The sequence below is a fragment of the Colias philodice genome, chromosome 15 (assembly GCF_061535455.1).
Source record: "Colias philodice isolate Cphi_HAF_F1 chromosome 15, ilColPhil1 Martin Lab GWU primary, whole genome shotgun sequence".
Classification (NCBI taxonomy): domain Eukaryota; kingdom Metazoa; phylum Arthropoda; class Insecta; order Lepidoptera; family Pieridae; genus Colias; species Colias philodice.
Genome location: NC_143100.1, coordinates 3,582,194 through 3,608,620, shown reverse-complemented (window position 1 = coordinate 3,608,620; position 26,427 = coordinate 3,582,194). Strand labels below are relative to the sequence as shown.

Below are 26,427 nucleotides of genomic sequence, written 5' to 3'. Positions count from 1 at the left end.
AGCCGCCCTCGCCTAACGGAATCGACCAAATGTGTTTATTGTGGCCCCAGAACGAAATGCCTTCACAAATATAAATCGCATTCGGGACCTGCACTATGCTGCACTCCCGGTACTAAGCTCTAGTGGCTAACTTCTAGAATCTGATGGAAACTATGGAAGAAACTTGCTCGTGTATTTTATTCAACGGAATTTTCAGCAGAATAAAGTTTTGCACTTATATTTGTTAGAACGAAGAAGCGTTTCGTATTGTCTAAGTTAAGTATGCACTGTTACTCGAAAATTGTTTTAAATATTCACAGTTTCTCGTTTTAATTATTATTGACGTTATAACAATGAGTTGCTTGAAAGAAGCGTTCGTGAAAGCGAGTTTTTAAGTGATGAATAAAAATGTTTTATAGGAAAAACCGCGAATCAAACAATGCCAAAAAATGCGATTATAAATATTGTTTTTATATCATGATGAGATTTATAACATGAACTAGATCTCCTTTGACAAAAGCCTCTATCCCTAATAATCCCTAAAGAAATCAAAACGGTTAGTAGGTATACCGAAATTAATACAAGTCCCGTCGTCCTTTAATATCTTTGAGACCAAGCTCTAGAAAATCCTGCTTTATAATGTCGAACACAATAGCTTAGATGCATCATTAAAAACGGTTTATCCTAGGTGAATACACTGCTTGGGTTCATACGTTTTGGCTTTAAAGTAGCCAAATATATTTTTAATATCGTCGTGCCTAATACTGGCTCTAAACTCATATACAAATACAATGAAACTTTGAATTTAGAATTGTGTTCCTTGTTTTCGTCGACATATTATAAATAATGAAATGAAATAAAATGAAATGAAAAATACTTTATTGCACACTTAATACAGGATTATAAACTATATAAATACTCCATAATGTTCATAGATGATTCCTAACCTGTGTTCCTAACGGTTAGATTTAGGCAATATAGTTCTCACTATAATCAAGAATATCGTTTAAACTATCTTCATAATTCATTTCACCGTATTCTGAAATGTTTGAAAGTTTAAGTGTTTATAATAATAAATACAATTTTATGTTCTTGTAAAAATAAAAGAACATAAAAACTTTGTTTTATATTTCCCTTGTTAATACTTGAAGATTTTTCTGCGAAGTTCATTTTAAGAGCCATAGAATTAATTTAATACCTATCTCAACAATCGAGAGACTATAAATATAAAGCAATAAACACAACGTTGTAGACAACACAAACATTGTACCTATAACTTAAGGAATATCGATTATATAGGCCAGATAATTACCCATCGTTTGTAGTTTCGGATTACCATTACACGACGATTAGACTAAAGATCGGAATCTAAATCTTAGAGACCGCACGGTTCAGCCTCGGTTTGTAATCCTAAAGATTGAGTGTTTGGCGACAAACTCTATTACTCCAGCCCAAAAGCCTTATTGATAGCGCGAGATTTCAGCGGTTAGGAGCCAAGATACGTATAATCTCAGTCGTTTGTTCCAGAAACAAATTTAACGTAAGCCCTGAATGTATAATGAAGCTATTGAAATTATATGCCTCGTTTCGCAAATTTATTTGTAATATATAATTTTGTGCGCGATGCTGGTACCATTCATTTGCAAATGTAACGAGTATTCGCCTAATTTTCAACTAACGGCAACCGAAATTATATTCGTTGTATTTCAATTGCGACATGGGAATTGTTTTATTCTTTTTATATCAACATATTTTTGCCAATTCTATTATGGCTGTGTTATTGAAACGAAGTGTAAAATTTCATAACGATTTAATATTATTTCATAAAACTGTTTTTAATTTCCGCCTCTTCTATTATTTCAATTCTATCTGAAGAAGAGAAAAGTTTTCAATGCTCAAAACGTCAGATAACATGCACGGAACAAAGTCGGAGGCGAGGATTGTTTTTGTTAAAAAAGGTCCATTATCTTTGCGTGTAAAGTAAACTAGAGAGTGGTTGTTCCGCCTTTCAACCCAGACGTAGCCGTGAAATCCGTAGATATAGCACGCATTAATCAAACTCGACTGTAATCCGATAGAATATTCCAATTCCCTTTTTTATCCGCCTTGTTCCCTTTCACATGATTTGAGCTTTCAAAAAAGATACAATAAAATGTGTCTCGATTTATTCGTCGTTTAATTGGCAATAATGTGCGGGCTTGTGTTATTTAAATGATTTCGCAGAGCCAAACGGCCGATTCGCATTGATCTGTATTACACAGCAAATACTCGAATATATGGGATTTAAGTGGCGATTAATGAGTTTTAGCTAAACAGAGATGGCTTTGACATCCAGATTATTGCTGCCTAATATCGGATGTATAATTTCATATTCATGTCAGGCAACATCGATAGGCTGGTAATATTTGTTATAATATACCTACTATGATAATGCAATAGTAAAACAATCAGTTTTTCTAATAAATATTCCTATTTACAAATGAATTGGTAATAGAATTGTAGTGTAGCTGTTGAAACAACTCTAGAAGTCAAACATATTTTTTTGCAAAATCAATCTGTCGTAAATATCAATACATCGTAATCATAATATAAGACAGTCAAAATGAAGTAAATAATAAACCTAGTTTTTTATATCCATTAGGTAATAGGCCAAAAAATTATCATCAATCGCCACTCTATAAGGCGCTGACTCCACGAGCGAGAGAATCGCGGCGATATTATCGTCGTGCCACGTATTTCTATACACTCTCTATGGAACCGTCTCCACACGGCGATATTATCGCCGCGATGCGACGAGTGGCAATGAGCGTGCGAAACGTCATTACATCGTCGCTAGCCCGCCGCGACTAGCAACGGGCCCGCCGCGCGCTCGCGACGATCGCGCAGCGGGCGCGCTGTCAAACGCAGCGGCATTTCAGCGTTGCCTCTGGTCTTCTCGTAGTTCTCTTCAAGGAAACGTGGCGATACCATTACGAGTCGCCGCGGAAACGCTGCGATTCCGTTACGACTCGCGACGATACGCGGCGGAATTATCGCTCGTTCGTGGAGATTATCCGACGATATAAGGGCGGACTCGTCGCGATTCTCTCGCTCGTGGAGTCAGCGCCTTAATGTTTTAATAGTTTCTTTTACAACTTAATTTGTAATTCAATTTAATATTTCCTAACCTTAAACAGTCCACGTAAATACCGTTTATATTTAGTACAACTATTCATTACATAGGTCAGAGGCAACTTTACGTGCCCTTTGTTGAAATGCCGCTATACCTAACGAGGTAACCTAGATTTCAATCTAAATCTTCTTTGCCCTAGGGAATAAATCTGATCAAACTGATTGAGCTCTTCCAAGCTATACACAATTTAACAAATGTCCGTTTTCTTGTTTATAATACCTATAGTTACATTTATACATCTTAACAAGTAGAAAATAAGAACATAGGTAACTATATAGGTTGGTATATATGTAACTTCAAGATTTCTACAAGGAATAGTTAATATCCCCAAAGCTTTATTAGTTCATGAAACTTACAAAGCTTGTTCGTGTGAGAAGTAATGTTCTTAGCTTTGAATTTAATTTATTATAAACAACTTCATATTATTGTATGAAAGATAATAAAAATTAATATGTAATTACATTAATAATATAAATAGGTATGAAATACGTAGGTGTAACATGCTATAACAATTGTCACTATGTGAAAAAGCGAGGAGTATATTTTTTTATACTTGACTTGGAAAATGTTTAAAAAAATTATGTTTACAATCCCATGTGTCCGACTAATTAAAAAGGTGTAACAATTACATGATAGATGGCGTAGATAGAAGCTTTTAACATGTAATTTGCATCAGAATGTATTGAGCAGCACTAAAATTTAAATACATACCTACTAGTAGGTATAGTGGACACTGGTAAATACAATTAAAACTCCATTGAATTCGAAGCTAAACGCCTTATATTGGTCAGTAATGTTCGAAACCACATCGTTTATCCACCGTATGTATATTGCTCATTCCCCGCTATAATTACGCGATATCCTATTAATGAATAGTGAAATACAATGACACTATAATGAAGTTAAATTGGTTTAATTTCGTGAACATCAATTAGTATGAGGGTAGGTAAATTGTAATTTACGTCAAACGGGTCTGGAATTGCGTGCGCATTAGATTAACGTTCAATAACTTTAGACACGCCTAAAATACGGCAGCACAGGAGCTAATAGATTCTCATTAAATATCCAATCTATTTTTTACTAACGCAACCAATTTTAAATGAAACCCAGTTGTACTATAAAGACTCGATTAATAGGTAACACATTGAAAACATTTAACACATATGGCATATTTATAAGTTCTCATATAGGTACCTACTTAGCACTTACTATATACCTAGTATATGAGAACTGAAGAATTTTCTAAAATATGCACAAGCTCCACTTTATTCTAAATTCTAATGATAGGCCTCATAAAGTTTAAGACAGGTGAGGCAATAAATATATCATTAAGAAAAGTGTTGTCTTTGAACAAACATTAACAACACAATAATGGCCCTTAAATTCCCTATACCATCTGTTCTTAAAGTGCATAAAGCAATCAGATGGGATTACAGTTCCATTTACGTAATTAAAAAATTTAGAAGGGATTTCCAAACATGCAAATTTAGAAAAGGGTTTGACATTTTATCTAAAAATAGGGATTTCTGTTTCATTTAAATATAGGTGCAATATAAAACAAACATTCGCTCATGTTTATCAAATAATCAATTACTATTATTTTTCAATCAGTAAAATAATCATGTCTTCCACCAAATATAATATTATTTAAAGACGTGTAGAAATCCTGCATCATGACATGAATAACAGTTAAAACTTAGTAAATGTACAGCATTTTTTTATTCGCCAATATTTATCAGTTTCTTAAGACTACAAGATAACTACTGCTATATCAAAGCAATGAATGGGCGAATATATCTACCATGGCTTTCTGCTAATTGAAGCTATACTTCAACAGTGCAGCTACCATTAATTAATTATGAAACCTTATATACCAAGCAGCTCAATGCTATCAGTATCACTTGTAAATTATCAAAACGCAGTCACCATTTATATTGGTAAATTATCTATATAAAATTATTCATCCAGGTGTATAAAAAAGATGATTGTAAAATCACATAATAATATGTTTTAAAAACATAATCACTGATTGATTGTAAATGAAATTTCAAATTATATTAAAACAAGAAGCACTTTTCTGTAACAATAATTGTCAAATAATAATATTCAACAAATAAGGCTTAGATCAACATAGTATAAAATCACGGAATTATCTAACATAAAACCCAACAAACTAAAACAACAAAAATCAAATTAGATGTTAATTAATTATTGGTATAATATAATTATCTAGCCTAGACAACCTCGATCTGACCTAATTTAGCCTAAATGATACCGTAATTTAAATTTAAACAATTTAAACCAAACATTATGTTAACGTTTGTTTTCTCATTACCGCTTTCAACTAATAATAAACAACAAATATTGCTATCGTAATTACGTTAATATACTAAATTGAATCCAACACGTGTTTATTGAAACAATGATTTATTGCATTAGTTTTGTAAACAAAATTAAATGCAGTGCTCTAACTATATAAATTTGAATTTTATGTGTTCATAGACACGTAACATAGTAATTATTATAATAATTTGTGAACAATTGAATTGTAATGACGTCATGTCATATTCGTTTATTATCTTATATATAAAATTCTCGTGTCACAATGTTAGTCTGCATACTCCTCCGAAACGGGTGGACCGATTCACATGAAATTTTCTGTGCATATCGGGTAAGTCTGAGAATCGGCCAACATCTATTTTTCATATGTACCACGGGCGAACACGGGGCGGGCCGCTAGTATATATATAATATCAACAATAGTCTATAGGTCTATAGGAATCAGAAGCATTATTGGATATCAGACAAAAATCTAAAAATATCATCATCTCTATCTTATCGTATTGAATACAGTTGATAATACAAGGAAATAAGATGTATTTTATGCGAGCTTTATTAAAATATAAAAATAAACTGACACAATTAAAGATTAAGAAAGCTTCCACGTGTATAGTACACGTGTTCCTTACAAAAAAAAATGTATGAAGTTTAAATTTACACAAAAAAATAACAAGCATTTGAACAATGCATCTATTTCTATAAACAATGTAAGAATTGTTGGTTCATTATTACTTTACGCTTTGTCTTATATCAGCTAATTAGCAGCTGCACGAATATCCCTGGCGATAACTTGTTAATAATAAATATCAAAGCTTTTTGAGCTTTAACTTCGTAATAGAAAATATATAATTCCTATAAAATAATAACAAAATAAAATTAATGTTTCCATTTATTATGTCTTTTATCTTCTTGTTTGCGACAACGTCTTGTTTTTTTATCTTGAACTAGCAATGCCCTGCGGTTTCACCCGCATAGATAGCGATATCGTTACAGTGAAAAGTCTACTATAGGACGGACTATAGGTTTAATTTTTAATCACATGAAAATCACCTTTACCCCGTCCCGCACTACGGCCTTTTTTTTTTGTTTTAGTGGGGAAATCTTTCATAGATACCCTCGGCCTCCGGGGGAGGGGCCGTGGGTTATGTCGGATTCCTACCGACCAAAACCCCACTGTGTTCCGTCAAGCCGCATCAGCGACAGGGCCACGGGTATGTGTAGAATTCATCCGTGACCCCGCACTACGGCCTGCTCGAACAGTATACCTACTATTTTCTGTAGATTGACACTTTTATAAATTCGTTATATCTTTTGAATGGAATATCCAATTCTTTTCATTTAAAAAGTATTTTGCTGGTATTGAAATAGTCTATAATAAAACATCATTTAATGGGATAAGGATTAATATATGTGTGTGGATAACATGGTTTGATTACTGTCGGCACTTCTATTTACTTTGAAAACGTAAAAAAGTTGTTGTAGTAACATAACTACTGAAGATGGACATATGGTATCGCGGACTTTCTTGTAGATATTGATCCATTCTATAATACCGTAGAACATTTTTTTGTTCTATCTTCAATAGATTCCGCAGCGCACGCGATGACAGAAGTTTTATTGAGGATTTTTTTACACCTTGGGTTACATTATTGCATTTTTGGTAAGGATCTCTAATTTTTTTGAAAATGCAATATAGCCTATGTTGCTCAGTAAAGATGCAGCTTTCTAATGGTGAAAGAATTTTTGAAATCGGTCCAGTAGTTTTTGCGTGAAAACCATACATACATACATACATACATACTTACAAACTTTTCCTCTTTATAATATTAGTATAGATAACAAATTAAAGTTAACAGAGTATTTTAAAACAAAATAAATAAATGTAAAATATACTCTCCACCATTCAATATATTTTGCTTCATTATAAAGTCCATGTAAGTATTACCTTATCACTGATCGAATCGTTGTTTGACTTTCATTACCAGTTTTCAGGTTTTCCCGCAAAAGTCAAACATCGTAAAGCGAATCGGACTTCGGGCAAACAACTCATTGTCCAGTCGATACGAGATTTGCACTAATGGGCAGGAGCGATTAACACGGCTTTGTTACATACGTACTGTGTAATCACTCAGAACCGATACATAGTATGTGACCGTAGCTCCTATTAGGTTGCGTTTCCACTAGCGATGTGCGAGGATTCATAGTGAAAGATGTGTTTTAAACAACCAATTGTATCGCTTCAAACGCTAAACGCTTCAAACTTTAAACTAAATGAAGCGATATGATTGGTTATTTACAAACACATTCCTCGCTACACATCCTCGCACACTATTGGTGGAATAGCATCCTTAGGCTGCGTTTACCTCGCCTCGGTCAGCACAGCTCTGGTGGAAGCGATACTATTGGTTCTTTACAAATCCCTCGCAACGCTTCCTCGCAATTCTCTGGTGGAAAGGCACCCTAATACTCTTATAGTTGCGAAGCACGTAGTTATCAATTACCTTAAGACGATACACAAAAAAAAATCCACTGCTTGGCGGGCGGAGTCTAATAGCTCGCTATCGCGAACGCGGGTGTGCGCGAAGTCATTCTTGCAAACTCGCCGCGCGGCCGCTGGCCGACTCGGGACAAACATGTATGGAGTCGTCATACAGTTATAATATTGTTATACATTTATTTAATTGTTGATTTATTGGTTTTATTTTCTTGCTTATAAACAAATAATCTTCTTTTTAACAACTTCTTAGACATTATTAATAATTATTATTATTTAGTAATGTTTACTTTATTACAAAATAATACAGGTTATAATAGGTGATAGGTCGGAATGATATTTTTTTAAATAAAAAAATTGTTTTAAAAAAACATTAAATATATTGACGCATGTATTTATTTTTTGCACTCTATTATAATTGTAATTATTCATTACAAATAATCAAAATAAAATAGCCAGAACAAAGTTAGGCCCTGCTAGGGTAGGTAGGCAGGTACAGCAATGTGAGACGAACACTGGCTTATTTATACCAAATTAAGTTTACAACAAAAATACATAATATTAGCTAATGTGAAAACAAATCAACCAATCATCCCACAACAATGAAATGTGCACACAAATATTCATCCAAATCGGTTCATGTGATTAGGAGGAGTGACTGCAGCGCCATCTTCCGGGCCCAATTGTGTTTCCAGATCACCCAGGAACTCAATTTAATATACTTACACAAAATTTTTCGAAATGAAAACTCACATTACTATGTAAATATGAATATAAACCTGTTTTAGTACTAAGCAATTTCCCGCACAGGTGTAGTAAGTATAAATGAAATAAATATCAACATCAAATTCTTTATACAACATACTTATCTACCACCTACTAAGAAATGTAATTCTTGAAATTTTTTCGTATTTTTTTTAAATATAATACTACTCCAATGAGCTCCTGTTCCATATTACATCCACCATACTTCCACTAAGTTCACCATGATTTTTTATTTCTTTGCACTTTGTTGCTTTTTGCTAAAAATGGAATCATGCGATAAAAAAAAGTAGAGCGTTGATAACATACATTTTTGACTGAATAAAGGTACTTACGAAGGAGTGGGTTCACATTGTGAACAATCAGTGGGTTTATTTTCCTTCTGGATTCCGGATTTCTGAAAAGATTATCTATGCTATAAATGAAAAAAACCTTACACATTCGTTATGTACTTAAAACAGGGGTACATATCAAACATCGTCTATAATACAATTATCATCAAATTTAAAATAAAACCAACTTACTTCATTAATTTGTTCCAATTGTAAGCATTCTTTTTCCTCCAACCTTTATGTTTCTTCTTCTTATTTTCTTTATTGTCCCCATTTGTCTCATTTTGTCTTATCGTGCTGTCACCCTTTGTTACGATTGCGCGAGCGACACAAGTTCCCCGTGTGACGGCCGTAGCGGGAATGACTCGTGCAGCGATCGGGGTAGGAAGGTACAGGGCGGCTCTCGCTATATTGGCTGGTCGCGCGCTAATTTCAAGTATTTCTTTTTTATTTCAAAACCATCGCATATTTCAAAATTCTAAATCGGTAGACGTATAGGTTGTATATTTTATAGTTAATATCCAAAAAGTCGTAACTTTACGTTTGTTATTTTGAAGATGCCAGAGATTAAAAAAAAATAACAATGACAACTTTGTATTTTTTTTCTATCGAGAAAATATCATGGAATCATGTTTCTAAAACGGTAGACGTATTGTGTTACTATTGAACTTTCTTGTCAAGAATTTTCATCACGACAACTTTAATAATATAAAAATTACGAAGGTTTAAAAAGGGCCGTAAATGTTAGAAAAATTAATTCATCACCTTAACGTATGAGGACGCTTTATAATTACCCGTTAGCATTGTTATGCTATTCCCGAAGATGTGAACAAAGATATAAGTGCAGTTAAGAAATACTGTTAGGGTTATCTCCATATACGTTAACAATGAATAGAGAACTTCATGACGAAAACTATAAGAACCTTCCATAAATCGTTATTGACAATATACCATTAGATAACTATTGAATAACAAATGTTATTAATTAGGTATATGAAATGGGTATCACTTCGGAATTTCTATACTCAAACCTGTTCTATATAATTAGAACAATTGATCAAACATTTGTCGTTCCCATAGCAAATGCAGTTCAAAACAGTCCCCATAATTCTTACATTTAATTAACTAGTATTACCGTACCGTGCATGTACATCAAACATGCTGTAAATGTAATTGCTTTACGTTGAACATGTTATTGTGACTGTAAACTAGGCGACACTCGTTAAACAGATTCTCTTGTAATGCATGTTCTAGTATTGCAATGTTAAATGATATTGTTTTCCATGTAGAGCATAATTAAGTACATAATATATGTTTAATTAATTCATCATAATATTAACATTCAACTAAAACATGTCATGCTTACTCGACCACATAATTCACGGAACTAAAAATATGAATACGAAATGCGCCTTACAAATTACAATGTATAATTTATCTTAGGGCCGATTTTTCAATGCTTGGATAAAACTTATTCGTCGAATAATGTATAAAAGTACCATTTTATAAACGTATTCTAATTGCCCGTATTTGACAGCTGTTTACGTGACATTTTAATATTATCGTGTAATACTTTATTGGACGGATAAGTTTTATCTTATTAGACTAAAGTTGTACTACGAATAGTCGTGAAGTAAGAAAAAGCTTTCAGTGTACGTTATGTCCGGAAATTAATCACTTGCTCCATAGGATATACGTGCGTATGTTGATAAATGAAAATCAACGATAATTTATTCGAACCGAGCATCGACGGTAGCATTCAAAATGCAATTTATTTAAGCGAGTAAGTAATATACTACATGCAAATGATCCGAAATGCCAATTGAAATGCGGGCTACATTCTAACTCCTCTTTCATAACCGGTTAATGCCGGATTTCGTAAAATGGAACGAAATTTTATGTCCATTTTTCATGTAAACTCAATGGGAACAGAACAAACATCAAAATTGAGTGGGTTTGAGTCGTTTAGAAATGGGAAGGTCTGTGCCGTGATTTCACATATTATTATACGTTCTGAGTGTGCGTTGGATCGTGACAAATATTTAATTGACCGTGTAATTAATCATAATATATTACAAGCAGATTAGACTATGTACAAACTACGGCATGTTTGTAATTAGTGAGCAAGATTATAATAATATGCATTATGCAGTGCAGAAGCACAACATTTTTATTTTACAAACACGTTTGCCTGAAAACTTAACGTCAGTTCACATTATAAAAGTAATCATTTCATTACTTAATTAAAATTTGAGATTGAAAGGAATAATGGTTTTTACCTTTATCATTCCAGATTCTTGAATGAAGATAATACCGTAATACTTTATGTTAATTATCCGAATAAAACATCGCTAAAAATACTTCAGAACGTATAATCACAGTCGGAATTAATACGAAAATTACGAATTTAATTAATTACAAGATTGAATCTCAAGTTATTATTGAAAAGTAATTCGCTTCTGTTTCATCCTCTCTGATTTCAAAAGCTAATGAAAATTCAATTATATTAATTAAAGTCATTTATGAGGCGTCGCAGTAACGAGAGGTGTTTTACGACTTTGATATTTAAATGAAAATAAACTTTGTTCTGAGGAACGGTAAGGTTCTTGTTATTGATTAATGAACTTTATTGCTTTTTAACAAAGTGCAAATTGGGTTAAACATTAATAGTATAGTTATGTAACATATCATAACAATGATGGGCTATTTCCCGTAGGAGTGTCGCTCAACTCGAGGATCGGAATCAACACCGCAGGCTATATTCAAGTTAGACCGCTACAGTAAAGGGTACCTAATTTGTGATAGTTATAGGCGTAGAAATAATGTTTATGTTAAAAGCAAACGCACATAAACAGATATGGGTAGTTCTACAAAGTATGGAAGAAACTGAGTCTCATTTCGGCCCACATTTTTTTAAACGTTCTGTTTGCGGAATTCAGTCTAATGACATAAAGAGTCTTGAACAGGAACTCTATTCATCAAATGATCATTGAGCATTAAGAATTGAGTAAAATCTTCTTAAAGATAGTTAACAACATGAAAATAATGAAGTCTGAGACTTAATGACACTTCAATCTAGCATTGTACTTAAATCTAGTAAAAGAAAATAATAAAAAAGGTAGGTATTAATAACTTTGGCTGTTGAAATTAATATTTTTTGTTTTATGGCATTCAAATGCTTTATAAATATAAATTTATATTTCTATTCTTTATAAATTTATATTTATAAAGCATTTGAATGCCATAAAACAAAAAATATCAATTTCAACAAAAAAAAGGTCGTGTTCCATCGACAATATTGTATTCACTGAAAAGTGTTTCATATTGGTTGAGAATTGAGATGGTTGTTAATCATCTCAATAGATGGCGCGCGGTGTGTCCCTTAGACACATAAAACTGAAAGAATAGAATAAATTCGATTGCTCTGGCGGGTCACGAGTGGCTGAATTGGTCAGGCATCCGCCCCGGAATGGCGCGAAAGGATGTGGGTTCGAGTCCCGCCAAGTGATCGAATTTTTTCTATTCTTTATAAATTTAAACTTTGGCGGTTTCAATACTATATTATTTTTATGCTAAATTTTAAAATCAGCTCAGTCAGCTGAGCAGTCAGGGCATGTGAACAATATAGAATCGCCTTTAATGCATCCATCATGTGCCCAGTTATTGCATAGTAGACACTGGAACCAGTCATTTCCTGTAGTATCTTCGCTGTGTGACCACCACAGATAAGGCACTCACAGTCAATGTATTTATTTTCCTCTCTTTTTCGCCTCTACATTTCTTGGAATTCAATTTTCGCTTCTGTTTTGAGTCTGTTTTTTTTAATCGTAGTCTGTGTTTTTTTCTTTTACAGCTGCCAATCTCAGGGGATCTATTCTTAATTTTTTCATACCTCAATTTCTAGCTTTCCTTTGGTTTCGCAATTTTTTCTGTACAACAAAATATAATATTTAGTGTTCAAAATACAGTGCAATGCAACCAACTTTATTTTACACTTACATGTGTATACAGTATAATCATTGTTATTAGACTATTAAAGATTTATTTTTCTACTAAGTCATGACATAAGTTAAGTTGTAGTGTAAACACCTACAGTCAAAATAGTACTAGGAACTACTAAGATCGGTAAAGTTTCTAAAAGATATCTCTATCTCTAAGCATACTTAGAGATGACCATTACCAATACTAATTATCTGTAGATATTTAATTACGACAGCTACTCAAATGATTTATTTCATTATTTTATACGTAGTTTAATGTTTATAGGTAGAAAGTTTTAAATTATCTTACGCAGAAACAATGTTTTAGTGTGAACTTATCAGGATCCTGGATGATCCTCAGTATCCTGGCTTTCAATTTTACAGGAACCTGAGACCAGGATCTTGAGAATATCTGTCTAATATTAAAAAAAACATATCAATTTACAATATTTAACCAGCATTAAGCAAAACAAGGCCTTTGCGTCAGCATCTTACGTATCAAAACGCTATATTTCCTAATATTATTTATTAATTACGTAAAAAATATCTTACCAGGAAACTGGGAACTTCACTGATTACGACACCATTTTCCTTGCTTACCGCGCCGGGCTGACTGTACTACGCGCTAGGTGTGAATAGCTAGATGATATTCTTTGTCTCTTTCGTACGTCTGATTGACTCAGCTGAACGGCAACATCGCACGGCAAAAAACCTAAAGTAACCGTCATGAGAAGCTATAAATTTTGTAAACAAGTGTTCAGGAGTTCACAACATTTGGACCAACAAAAAAAATGAATTTGTTTAAGATTTAATAAATTATTAAGTAAAAAAATCACCTGTAAAAATCACCGGTAGTCACTTGTCACACGAAGCTCAAGCTATATCTCCAGGTATACCAATTAACCTAACCAATTACTTCACAATTTAAAACCTACTTCTAATATTAACCTTAAGTTTCCAAAGATTAGCGCGTTTGAACAAACAACTCTTTCTTTTTACTTATTATATATTTTAGATAAATTGTATTACGCACCTTTTGACGTTTTTTTCGTGGCGAATTTATTTCCTTAGATGTACTGGCTACTGGCTCCATTATACGTAATAACAAATAAAATTAACGCAACAATTAAAGTAACAACAATAAAAAAGTGATAACGAAACAATAACAAAATTAACAATAACAACCAGATCCGCGATATATGCAAAGCAATGAAACAAACTCGTACGCATTCGAAACTCGAATGATGCGTTTATTTCAAAATGGCGTCCCGATAGTTCACAATCCCTGCGACGGACGCGTTCCGGTACCAAGAAACACAAACGATAGCGCTTTGCGTCGTTAAAATATGATCCGACTAAATTAAATAGGTTGTTACTTTCATATAACCCGTCTATATTTCATGTCGATTGAATATGGTCAATTTATTATTATCTCGCAGTATAAAATGTTTACTTAGTAAAAGATGTTTGTTTACATAATTTATAGCTTCTCGTGACGGGTACTTTAGCTGTTATTTGCTTATTTTACATCGACCAGGATCCTGATATGAAAGCGTGGGGACAAAATGTTGACAATATTTTTTTTATGTTTTTTTGGGAAAATAAGGTAAAAATTATTCTACCTAGCAAGAAAACACAATAAACTCACCGATTTGGCTTTCAAATTACCTTGATACAGAAAAGTAAATAAATCACGACAAACTTTAAACCAGAATTTGTCCGAGGGACAGTTCAGGATCCTGAGAATTTGACACTTTGAACAAAGATTTCGTGGCATAAATAAATTTTTTTATTAATCATTTTCAGTGACCAACAAGAAACAGCTTTAAATAACAGTATTCCGTACAAATTAATTACTTTGAAACGTTTTTTTTAGTATAATTTGGCTGAGCCGCTAAAAATTCCTTACTTTGTAGAACTACCCATATGTTTATGAAGAGCTAATAAACGTAGTAAAGTACTTCTTTAGTTTGAACGAATCTTATTCAAAAATAATTATTATATTAACTCAAACATTTATTCATTCAACTAGACTACAGAAGCGCTTTTAAAATTTAATAATTTAACATTCGCCACAGGGTGGGAAAGTAGTTTCTACAGAAAAGAGTCAGCATGAAATTATGTAGTATCTCTAACACAATCTTATTTAAAATAATTAATTTCATATACTTATCTACTTGGTTTCATACGATAAAAGTTCATACGAGAAATCCTTACTTAGCCCTACAGTGTCGCTGTTAGGATATTTATGTCACTCGTGTAACATGAGCCCATTCCTAAAAGCCTAAATTAATTCTAAACACGCTTGAAAATGAAAAAACGCATGAAAAATGACCGACAAGGTATGAATATACGCAAGATAAATCGCCTGAAAGAGTTTTCATTAACCCATTGACCACCAATAGATTTTCTATTGTGTCTGTGATTCCGGGACTGAGGGATTAAATAATCTGCTAAACAAATAAAAACATGGTTCTTTAAAACAAGCTATTTCCTTGAAATACTCACAAATATGAGAATATATTAATATAACTCCGGGAAACCAGCAAAAAATAATAATCTAAACTGCATTTATAGGTCTTTAAGAACCGAACGTGGAGTCGTTCTACAGAGAATTTGTTCAAAAGAAAATAAAGAGTAAACTGATATGGTGGAATAAGGAGAACCTATCAATTATACATGATTGATCTAATCAAAATCCTTAACGGCAATAATAATGTCATTGTTTTGTTCGTTGCGTGTAAAAAGTATTGCTTTTAGACGTAAGAGCGGCCTTTTATGTTCCTAATGCAGCCATTAGCGGCATCATTGTTGCGGAGTTCTTATCAAAGCCGCCGATTTGAAAATAATATGCGATGGAAACGCTCAAGTATTGACATGTGGGTAATAGGGTATATTGGAACCAACAGCGACATTCGTATACTTTTATCTTTTTGTTACAGATTTTTTGTGCGATACGTTTCGGCGAATTTCTCTCAATATATTCAATAATGAACTTTTCTAATGCATTGTGTATTATATGTTCAAGAAAGTTTAATACTATTTAAAGAAAAAAAGAAAACGTTTATTTAATGGCACATAGCCTCACAAGTACATAATAATATTTCTTATAAATACAGTGAATCTAATTTTAAACGACCCTACCTACAACCATATTTTAGTTACGTTACATAAATTATCAATTACCTGTTTCTGTATTAAGTGGATAAAAGATTCTGTCTCATTTTTAGGAACGTCCGTTAAGAATCATTTCTGCGAATCCAATCGATAATCTGTGTCTGGATATACAGTAAAATACAGTACGAAATGTTGATCGTTATGTCACGTATAAAGCATTCAAATATTCAGGAAATCGAAAGTCTAGAAAGCCGTGCCAATTACCGCCACCCCTCCTGTTGACCTGGATCTATGACCTCGCTTCTAAGCCAGGAGTAATCACGAGTGCTCCGTACATAATCCAGGTAGACTACAGAATAGAATCAAAATGAACCTATATTACCTTTTGGTTAGAAGCGAATATAGTTTTAACATTAATGTGAACGGACGATCATACAGCTTTGGTCTAAAATAAAAATGCGCTACGAATTGAAACCAGCGAACTTTTTGGAAGGTCAGGTAAAAATACGCAATTATAACAAAACAAATAAAACCATCTACTCACACATTTATGTATTCCTTCTTCTAGAAGCACTCTCGAATCGCCATAACATAAATTATTATTTACCATTTAGGTGTACCACCAGCTCGGAAAGCTGTTACTACAGAAAAGGGCCGGAAAGAAACAAGTAGCAGTTAAAGTACCTATGTAGTAATCTAAATATACATAAAATTAACAAAGAAAATTAATTAATTATATTTTAGTGACAACCGTTGTCAGACCCTTCTACCTGACTACGTTCTACATGCCCAAATTAAAGGTTTTGGGCTTTGGCCCACTGGGAACGCGTCAGACCTCTCGAGTCAAAATCAATAAAACCATGTTACCTAACACTGAACAAGTTACTATGTGATATGGTCCAAGTTTGAAGATGGATCCATGCATTGTATATTGTCGAGAGACTAGGAAATAATAGGGAAGTTGGAAGCTCGAGTTAAAATTTAACACCTCAATTAATGTTTGGGACTCCTCACTCAGCATTAAAACTTGTGTATAAGTTTTAAGAGATACACACAGGTCTTTAGAGTATTTCAGTTACAATGAGAATTCAATGAAATACGAATAAGAGATACATTTGAATTTCAAAGAAAGGTGTACAAATGGGAGTACCTACATTATACGAAAATAATTCAAAATGCACTTTGAAAGAAAACTGATTCTTAGAAAATAAAATGTGCTTGATATAATATATTGATATCGTAATATCATTATATTCAAAAGTAAGTTTATTTGAATATCTCGACTACGTAGTCGTTTAACTGCTTTGAATAAAATACATTTCGCAGCAGAAATAAAAACATCCTATAAATAAGACAAATGAAATTATAATTGAAAACAGACGACATTCGTTATATTTTATGAGCTCTATATCGTGATTACAACAGCATGGTATAAACAGGAGTATAATCAGAATCTATAAAATATTAATGAAGATCAACGTCAAGCTAAAATTGAAATTTAATTTCATCGTCGATTGAGAGCGCCGTTCAGAATAGGCGATAATGACGATGCTCTTAGACTTCATTGTTCTTTAGTTGACACGCTTCTCCTCCTGAGAAGAAAGAGGCATATTAGGTTTATATTAAGCGTAAAACAAATTTCCCTCGAACACAGCGCCCATTTAGATTTCCTCAATCTTTTAGATTTAACGTCAAGCTGTCCAATTTAACTTCCTAATTTAAAATTATTTTTCATCGCGGGTGGAGTATAAAGGTGGGCTAAAATGAAATCACCATTAAAGGTCGGAGAAAGTACTTCGGCGCTTTATCGGAAACAGCCTCAACGGTGACTTTTGGGCCCCAAATTGACATGAATATTTATGAGAGGCACTTCTTTCGCGCTTCGCAGCTGAAACCTGACTTAGATGGCTGATGGACTTTTTTACAAGATTACAATCAATTAATACCCTGTTTGATTTTACATTTTTCGCTGGCCTTAGATGGGCACCAAAATTAAATTGTAAATTGTGTCAAATTTCTTGAAAAGCTAAAGGTTATTCTATATTATTAATTAGCACTATTCACTGGATTGGATTTATTATGTATCAAACTAACTCCACCATTCAAATCAATTCAGAGAATCAGCAGTATCGTTATATTATTCACTTGCGAAAATGAAGGGTATATTTGCTTAACCCTCAACAAATCAACATAACCTTCTATGTGATTTTCCATTCTCGCAAACTTCGAAACATTAGTGAGCCTACATTTTATACACAAAGGCGCATTTATAAACTGAATAAGTAATGTCCCTTGGCATCAAGACGTTGAAAATAAAACGTTTTCGAGGCGATTGTCTTTTTCCAGAAATGGGTTAAGGAGGGTCGCTACTATTATCACATCTATTTCAATGACCATTTCGCTTGTCGTGCAGACAATTGATTATCTTTGAGCGAGGGTAGGGCTAGATTCGTAGGTATTATGGGAGCGTGTTATGATAATTCATTTGGGAACGTATTTTTGGCAGATTTTCTTGCGGTTTTTAGGGTTCCGTAGCCAAAATGGCAAAAACGGAACCCTTATAGTTTCGTCATGTCCGTCTGTCCGTCTGTCCGTCTGTCCGTCTGTCACAGCCGATTTACTCGGAAACTATAAGTACTACAGTGATGAAATTTGATGGGAATATGTGTTGTATGAACCGCTACAAAAATATGACACTAAATAGTAAAAAAAAGAATTGGGGGTGGGGCCCCCCATACATGTAACTGAGGAATGAAATTTTTTTTTTCGATGTACATACCCGTGTGGGGTATCAATGGAAAGGTCTTTTAAAATGATATAAAGTTTTCTAAAAAACATTTTTCTTAAAGTGAACGGTTTTTGAGATATCAGCTCTCAAAGTCGTAAAAAGTATGTCCCCCCCCCTCTATTTTTATAACTACGGGGTATAAAATTCTAAAAAAAATAGAGGTGATGCATGCTAATTAACTCTTTCAACGATTTTTGGTTTGATCAAAGTATCTCTTATAGTTTTTGAGATAGGTTGATTTAACTGTAATTTATTATATTTGCTGCTACGGAACCCTTTGTGCGCGAGCCCGACTCGCACTTGGCCGGTTTTATCTTTATAAACAAATTGCTTTTACTGGTAAGAATAGCTTGTGTGTTTTCAGTTGGTACTAGTGTGTTTGGTTCCTTTCAAATTGATTCCTATAAACATTCCAACATGTAATCATCCCACATTTATCTAATTTTGTACTACATCCCACATACGACATCTACTTCCGTGCTGTTAAAATCAATTATCAGGTAAATTGTCCAAATACCGTCATGAACTAAAAATAGACCACTGAAACTTGTATTTCAGGTATTAATAAGCTTAACTATGTTCGAAGTTCATTTCATTACATTAATGCGAGTTGATCTCATGTTTGGGAATATAATCCAAAGCAATATTATAATTATCAAGATTACAGCAACCGAAGAGCTCTTGGCGGGCCCGTGTTTGCTGTGCAAATGTTGTCTTTGTTGTGATGTCTCCCCATATATAGCACTTCGCGATTGTTTGATGAATCTAATTCGGTTCCGTGTTAATGACTTAATGTGACATCGTATAGGTTTAGCTAATTCTTGGTAAAGAAACATTAATATGCAATTATGGAATTTGTAATACCTATACAGAGGCCCATAAATCAATCATAAATGTAAATGAAATAATGTTCTTTATGTACGTGGTAGGTATTGTTATAGAAGAAAATTTATTAGGTAATTCGAAATTGGTTAAGTAGATGGTGTCCTTATAATTTCATGAAAGCAAAGAATAATTACATTCGTAACTTAAGATTTTTCACAAATAACATCATTATTAAAAATTTCGCGGAACCCTTTAAAAATTCTTCAAACAATAATATTAAGCGGGATTATTCACCGCTGTATCTACATTCTTAGTGCATTGAATAAATTCCGCTGCCATAAAACGGGACGCGTTCCCGATCGCGACCGATGTGCATTTGTGAACAGATCGATGGAAATCGAGTAATAAAAGAATTGGCGGAACGTTGAATTTTCCCCACTTCCTTTGAATAATGAGATTGTTGACGTGAATTCTGTATTATGTGATACTCTTACCGTGCGATGTGACCTGAATGTTATGGCAACCGTTTCGAGGCAACATTTCTTCGAGAACTTAAACAGACCGTTTGCATTCAAAGTGTTGTTAACGTCCCTTTCAGAAAAACAATGGCCCATCCATACTTTTTAATTATTTCGTCATGATAAAGCAACGCAATTGACTATTAAAACTTATATGTAAGTGAATAAATTAGCAATGATTTTGAAATATACAAGAGGATGACCATATTATAAGTTTTTTGCATTATTACTTCAACCCTATTATAAAAAGAATTACTGTCAAGGAATAGTAAATGTTTCATTCGGGGAACGTAGCCAGTAATTAATTTTGTTACGAATAAAACTGACGCCAAAAACAAAACATCATTTGCCACGGGCGAATCATAAACAATCTCGGGCAAATTGAAATAGAGCGTTCATTATACTGTATGATAACTAAAAAAGGAAGATGAATTACTCTCTGCGATTTCGGCGCGACGTAATTGTTTAAAACCTCCATTTTCCCATTAAGGACGTATTAAGAGTTGCTGTATAACAAAAAGCTCTCAACCGCGAGCACATTTGTTAAGATGTAAATTTATTCTCGGGAACAAAGACCGCCGTCTACAGTCAATGGTTACACAAAAACTATTCGAGTTTAATGGCAAGAGAATATGTGGCATTATCTTGGGAATTATACTCGGCATTACTTTGAAGGAGCGTGGTTGTTCGTTCTCATTAATAGAATTGTGTAAGAGCAAAACTGAAAAGCAATTAACTGTTCAAGTGGATGAATTGGAAATCGAATAATAACAGAATATTTTAGTGTTTGCTTTGCATTGCATTTCCATTCTATTTACTAAGTGCATGCATTATATCGACGGTAAAATAAGATCCCATTTGCTTTTATCGCACGATGTAACGTAAATAACGTAGAAAATAACTATTTCATACCTGGTCTATTGACGATAACGTTTGTATGCAAACTTTTCTAGCATTTATAAAAGCATTGGCGTATTCTATAATGTGAAATGCCTATACTGTAATTTTCTACGCGATGTATATACCTATAGATAACCAAATTGTGAATGAATAATAAATGAGATACAATATACTACCTACATACATTTCTGGAATTACTTTAACTTCATTAATATAAATTAAGTTAAAACAATCCTACGTTATAATATTTAACAAGAAATGACGTAACATAAAATCTTATGATTAGTCCTTTAGAAATTGCCGGGGCTTCTAAAAATCTCGAATTATTTACATAATAACGAGCGCTGAAGATATTAACATCGCTAACAAAAAGGTTCTTCGTTATATTATGTTCTCTACAGGTAGGTAGGTACCTACTATGTTAATCGCAAAAATAAACAGTGTTCAAAAATTCCCTTTAAACTTTTTTCATAGAAGGTATGTAAATGGATATTTTATTAATTAACCTTTTTTATTTACAAATACGCGTAGGTACCTACAGTGGCAATAGTTTGAATAAACTGCTGAGCTAATTTAATTTAACGTTACTTATATCTCACGAATTAGGTACATAATATTGAAGCGTAGGGCTCCGACTGCAAGGTTTCAGAAAAGCATGCACCGAACATCTATTTAACAATGAACAGTCGAAATATATGACATGCACAATGAAACGAGGGTGCTCACGAGGCGGTAGGCACCGCAGACGTGTGCCGTTTCCATTCCCGACGTTTTGTCTTTTGTTTCTTGCGAGAACAACATCCTCTTTGTCTAAACCCAAGCTGTTTGTGGCACATGCAAATATTTACCTAGCCGAGGTTTCAGCTTTGACGTCCCTACATAATTTCCTGACTTCACAACCTTTGGCCTCTCGCCACGGATTCGTAGCCCGTTTTAAATATTAATCCCACCGTTGCTTTTTCACTTGCTCTTTCCTTGCTCTGTGTATTTGTTTGGGAAAATATTGACGCCGTCTATAACTCGAGATGTAAACAGTGCATTGTTTTAATTCATGTTTATGTTTTTTAATTAACGACTTGTTTATGCTTCGCTGTTTGAATTTTCTCTCAGATCGTAGTGGAATTTTCTATTGCAATTAACGACTTACTTCATTAACTACCTACAGTTTATTTACGTTTGAAAAAATAAACATTGAGGGATATTCTCAATAAATTGCTAACATTTATGCGAATGAAAATAAATCATGGGCCGCTCGAACCTTTCAGGGAGATGAAATTCCTCTCAATATCAGATCCCATAGATAAAGGGTATGAATAGTATGGTATGTGTTGGTATTAAATATTGCTTACAAAAGAACCTTTTTCATGATTACGTCTTTACGCTCTCATTATTTTTCTGAACATAAGAATTTTCATTTCGAAAAAGAAGACTAAAAATGAGTTGTAAATTCTTAACTTTTGTAACAAGTAACACACAGGTCAACTATTCAAGAAATTATTCACAATGGTTTTTGATCTTTTGAAAGAAATTTAATATCGTTTTTATTTTGAAAGATGTTTCATACCTTAAGCGTTATTAAATTTAAAACCGATGGAAACATAAACTAATTAAAAGCGAGTTAAAAGCTGACAAAATTCTCACTCACAAAAACCGCATAGATACACCTACCTCTATCGAGTTTTCAATTTACCAAAAATTGATACAGCGCTCGCGGTAAAGTGTTATAATCCGAGCCATTTTCATCTCCGTTGTTTCTTCAGTCCCCTTTATATTCATGGTGTGGTTTGAAAAGTTTCGTGATATCAAACTTTTCACTTACACCTTACCCAGTTCTTGTGGTCCTTTGTAAATGTGTCAAGTTTGAAACGAATTTTTGATAGAATTATAGGTAGGTACGATATGGAATCTTCGATATACAATTTAATATGAAGTTACTAAGCTACGTTAGACAATTTTAAATTATAGTGAATTAGTATTGAAACCCTTATTCTGGTGCAAAGCTCAAGTAGGGTTTAGAATATTTAAATGATAAAGTGTATAAATGGTTAAAAAAAACTACACGTAACAACGACAAGGTACATACTGTATTACCTTCGCGCATTCATTGTTTTTAAACAGGTCATATATAGGTAATATACAAACGCATACTTGAGTCTTTCAGAAAGATGAAATTCCTATTCAACTCCCGATATGATCAAATAACTCACTGCCCTCGGTTATAGCAACCCGGGGAAAGCTATATAAACAAGTTTACTAAACAAATTGCAATGATATATGAGAAATGTTTCTAGGGGTTACGTAAATGTGCATATTTTGCATAGTTATATTTATATGTGTAGGTATACTATTAAATTTAATATCGTGGTATCCAAAGGTAAAATTTATTGTTATGTTAAGAAAAGCTAACTATTACAGGCTTATTTCAATATTCGATACTTAGCTAATGAAGCTAAACATTGTTATGACGCCACATCGCTAATGAATACGTTCATTTCTTAGGGAGGACATTGAGAGAGTGAGAGCAATAATAAACACTCAAATAAAGTATACACATTTTAACCCACGCATACGAATGTTGTTACTCGTCAATGTGTGTAGTACAATACATTCTTTTGTATGAAAGCGCGGAAAGAATATACTATAAGTGTCGCGGCTTAATATATAATATAATCCCCCACATTGCCGCACTCATCACAGCTTTTTTGTCACCAATGATTGATGGATGCTAAGCCAGTGCCTGCGTCGACAATATTGACATGACATCGAATCCTTCATACTTAGCCGAATTTCAGACGTCTCGAGAATCCGAGATACCCCTGTCACTGTCTTTAAGTGCCCTATTTTCGACAAGTTCGCGCATCGATTTATTGCTATTTACGTATGAGCGGAATATACGGGCTGTCGTGTCTAAATTTGCATAGTTAAGCTCTTCAAATATGAACTATTTCTTGGATATATTTGAAGGCGAATTGAGCAGAATTAATATTGAGTTATGTGTACAGTGTCGTGCGGTATTACTTCATTATTAAATTATTCAGCTGTATCAGATTAAACTTGATAGAAAATGGTATGACGATAAAACAATACCAATTGTTTTATATATCTAAACACAATTCACTTTAGATTGTTACACAGTATTTTTAGTATTTCAAGCTTACGTTAAACCATCTAGCTCGTATTGTACAATTGTATGCCTATACCCAAAAGTTGACAACAATTGACATCTGACAAAAGCCCATCACTAGAACAATGGGTTAACACTTTGTCCGTATGGATTTGCACTTTCGCCTCCGCGCCCCATAAAAAAGTAACGACACAAGTTAATTCTCATATATATACAACAAATGTTATGTCGGTCACGTTCCTTCAGTGCGACCGTCCTTTGTTTCACTTGATTGATGTCCTCGTGTTTCGTTTGCAGGATTTAACTCATCGTCAAGAAATTCTCGGGTGCCTTTCGAAACTTGGCTATTTGTTGGGGGAATAAGACGAAACTCAACTGGAAATTTATCACTGAACCATCAAATTCTCCTTAAGCGAAGTAGATAAATAAAAATTCTTTCTGCCTCCCCTTAACAATGGTGATTCAATGCTTTAGGGTTGGAACGAGATAGAACTGATACAATTTTCCTCGCAATGTATTTATCGCAGCCTTTTAATAAACAACTGAAATAAAGTGTCATTTTCTGTTTGTGTTCGCTTTCGGGAAAGTTTTTAAGGCAATAACGGCGCGTACGAATTCGACGTTTTCAATGAAACGTATATTATTTCTTGTGAAAGCTTATTTGTCGACAACAAATACCGTAGCAGTTGAAATTACTTGTATGTTCTGCTTAAATTATTTTTGTTTTTGCACAGATCCTGAAGCTATTCACTGACCTAATTAATCATTATCAACAACGTATCAATAGGTACTCAATACGAAATTGGAATAGAAACGTTAAATTTTATGAATAAATAAATATTTTATAGAGAAAAATGGTAGAATGATAATCATGGGATAAATGTGAGGCCTAAGAAATAATATTTTTACGCATGTTATTTTAATTCGGTGAAAATTTTATACGCTTGGCTTTTACCGCAATACAACTCTTTGATATAAACACAGCACAGACTTATTCATAAACCAATTTAATACTTAAATCTAGTTACAAACAAGATCGTGTCGTATTGTACAGTTAGATAAGTTCATTATTCCCTGACGTGTGAGATACGGGAGGAGTTAATTAGTTCAGAAGACACACGGATAAATACATACAGTTTACATAACTTGACACAATGATAAATGAAGTTACACATGTCAGGATAAACAGACTGTATGACTGGAGCCAACACTGAATAGATACTAGGTAATTTATGCTAATTTGGACTTTATTCCTTTGACATAATATATGCTATTTAGCATTCCCTTTTTTATCACCTGTTAAGGGCTTGGTCTAGTAGTGCAAACAAATGCATCCTGTCATCCTATATGTAAATAATACAAATGTACTAAGGGAAAGTTGCTCCACTTAATTTTTAAAAATTAAATCATTCGTATGCATAATTTAATATTAGTAATAAGTACCAAAAATGACAATTTGAAACAATTTTCGTGAAAATTACACCGGGTGATTTTTTTTATCAGTACACAAAATTTGCGAATACTTTCTATTGATATCTTCAACTTCATGTTTATATAACTGATCAACTTTTACAAAGAAATTTGGACGAAATATAAAAAAAAATAAGCTTTCCATACAAAATGCATAACTCTATATATTTTTTTCGACCTAAGTTTCTTAGTGAAAGTTGTTCAGTTTAACTAATAAAACGGATAAACAAATTTTGTATATAATAAAAAAAATGTAATGTTTGTGTTAAAAAATTATAAAATAGAAAAATACGCAAATGAAAACAAAATATATTTATTTCTGACTAGCTTCCGCCCGCGACTCCGTCCGCGCGGATGTCGGTCTTCGCGTCTTCTACAGATTTATTATATTATGTATAATATATAGATTTATATTGATAAACCTAATAAATCTTTTGCTAGCATTCTGATGCTTTATCGGTTGCACTGGATTTATCTCTTTTTTTTTCAATCGCTTGAATGATATAGGATGGGTCCTTGATGGGCATCGAATGCTGAAGTCTCGAATCAATCAATTCTGACAGTAGGCAATTTATGTAAAATCTTGGTAATGATCCATCATTTTATTTTGCCTAAACGTTACATAA

At 33.3% G+C, this 26,427-nt stretch overlaps 1 protein-coding gene and 1 long non-coding RNA gene across 2 annotated transcripts in view; one reads left to right on the top strand and one right to left on the bottom strand.

Annotated features, from left to right (window-relative positions):
• The window catches only part of Tmtc3 (Transmembrane O-mannosyltransferase targeting cadherins 3), a 135,010-nt gene that overhangs the window by 15,977 nt on the left and 92,606 nt on the right, over positions 1-26,427 (top strand). The gene's annotated exons all lie outside the window — the stretch shown is intronic.
• LOC149482105 (uncharacterized) lies at positions 8,378-9,848 on the bottom strand. Its single transcript, XR_016316767.1, has 3 exons — positions 9,272-9,848; positions 9,083-9,144; positions 8,378-9,007 (listed from the first exon to the last, which is right to left on the bottom strand). It is a non-coding gene; the product is annotated as an uncharacterized LOC149482105 (long non-coding RNA).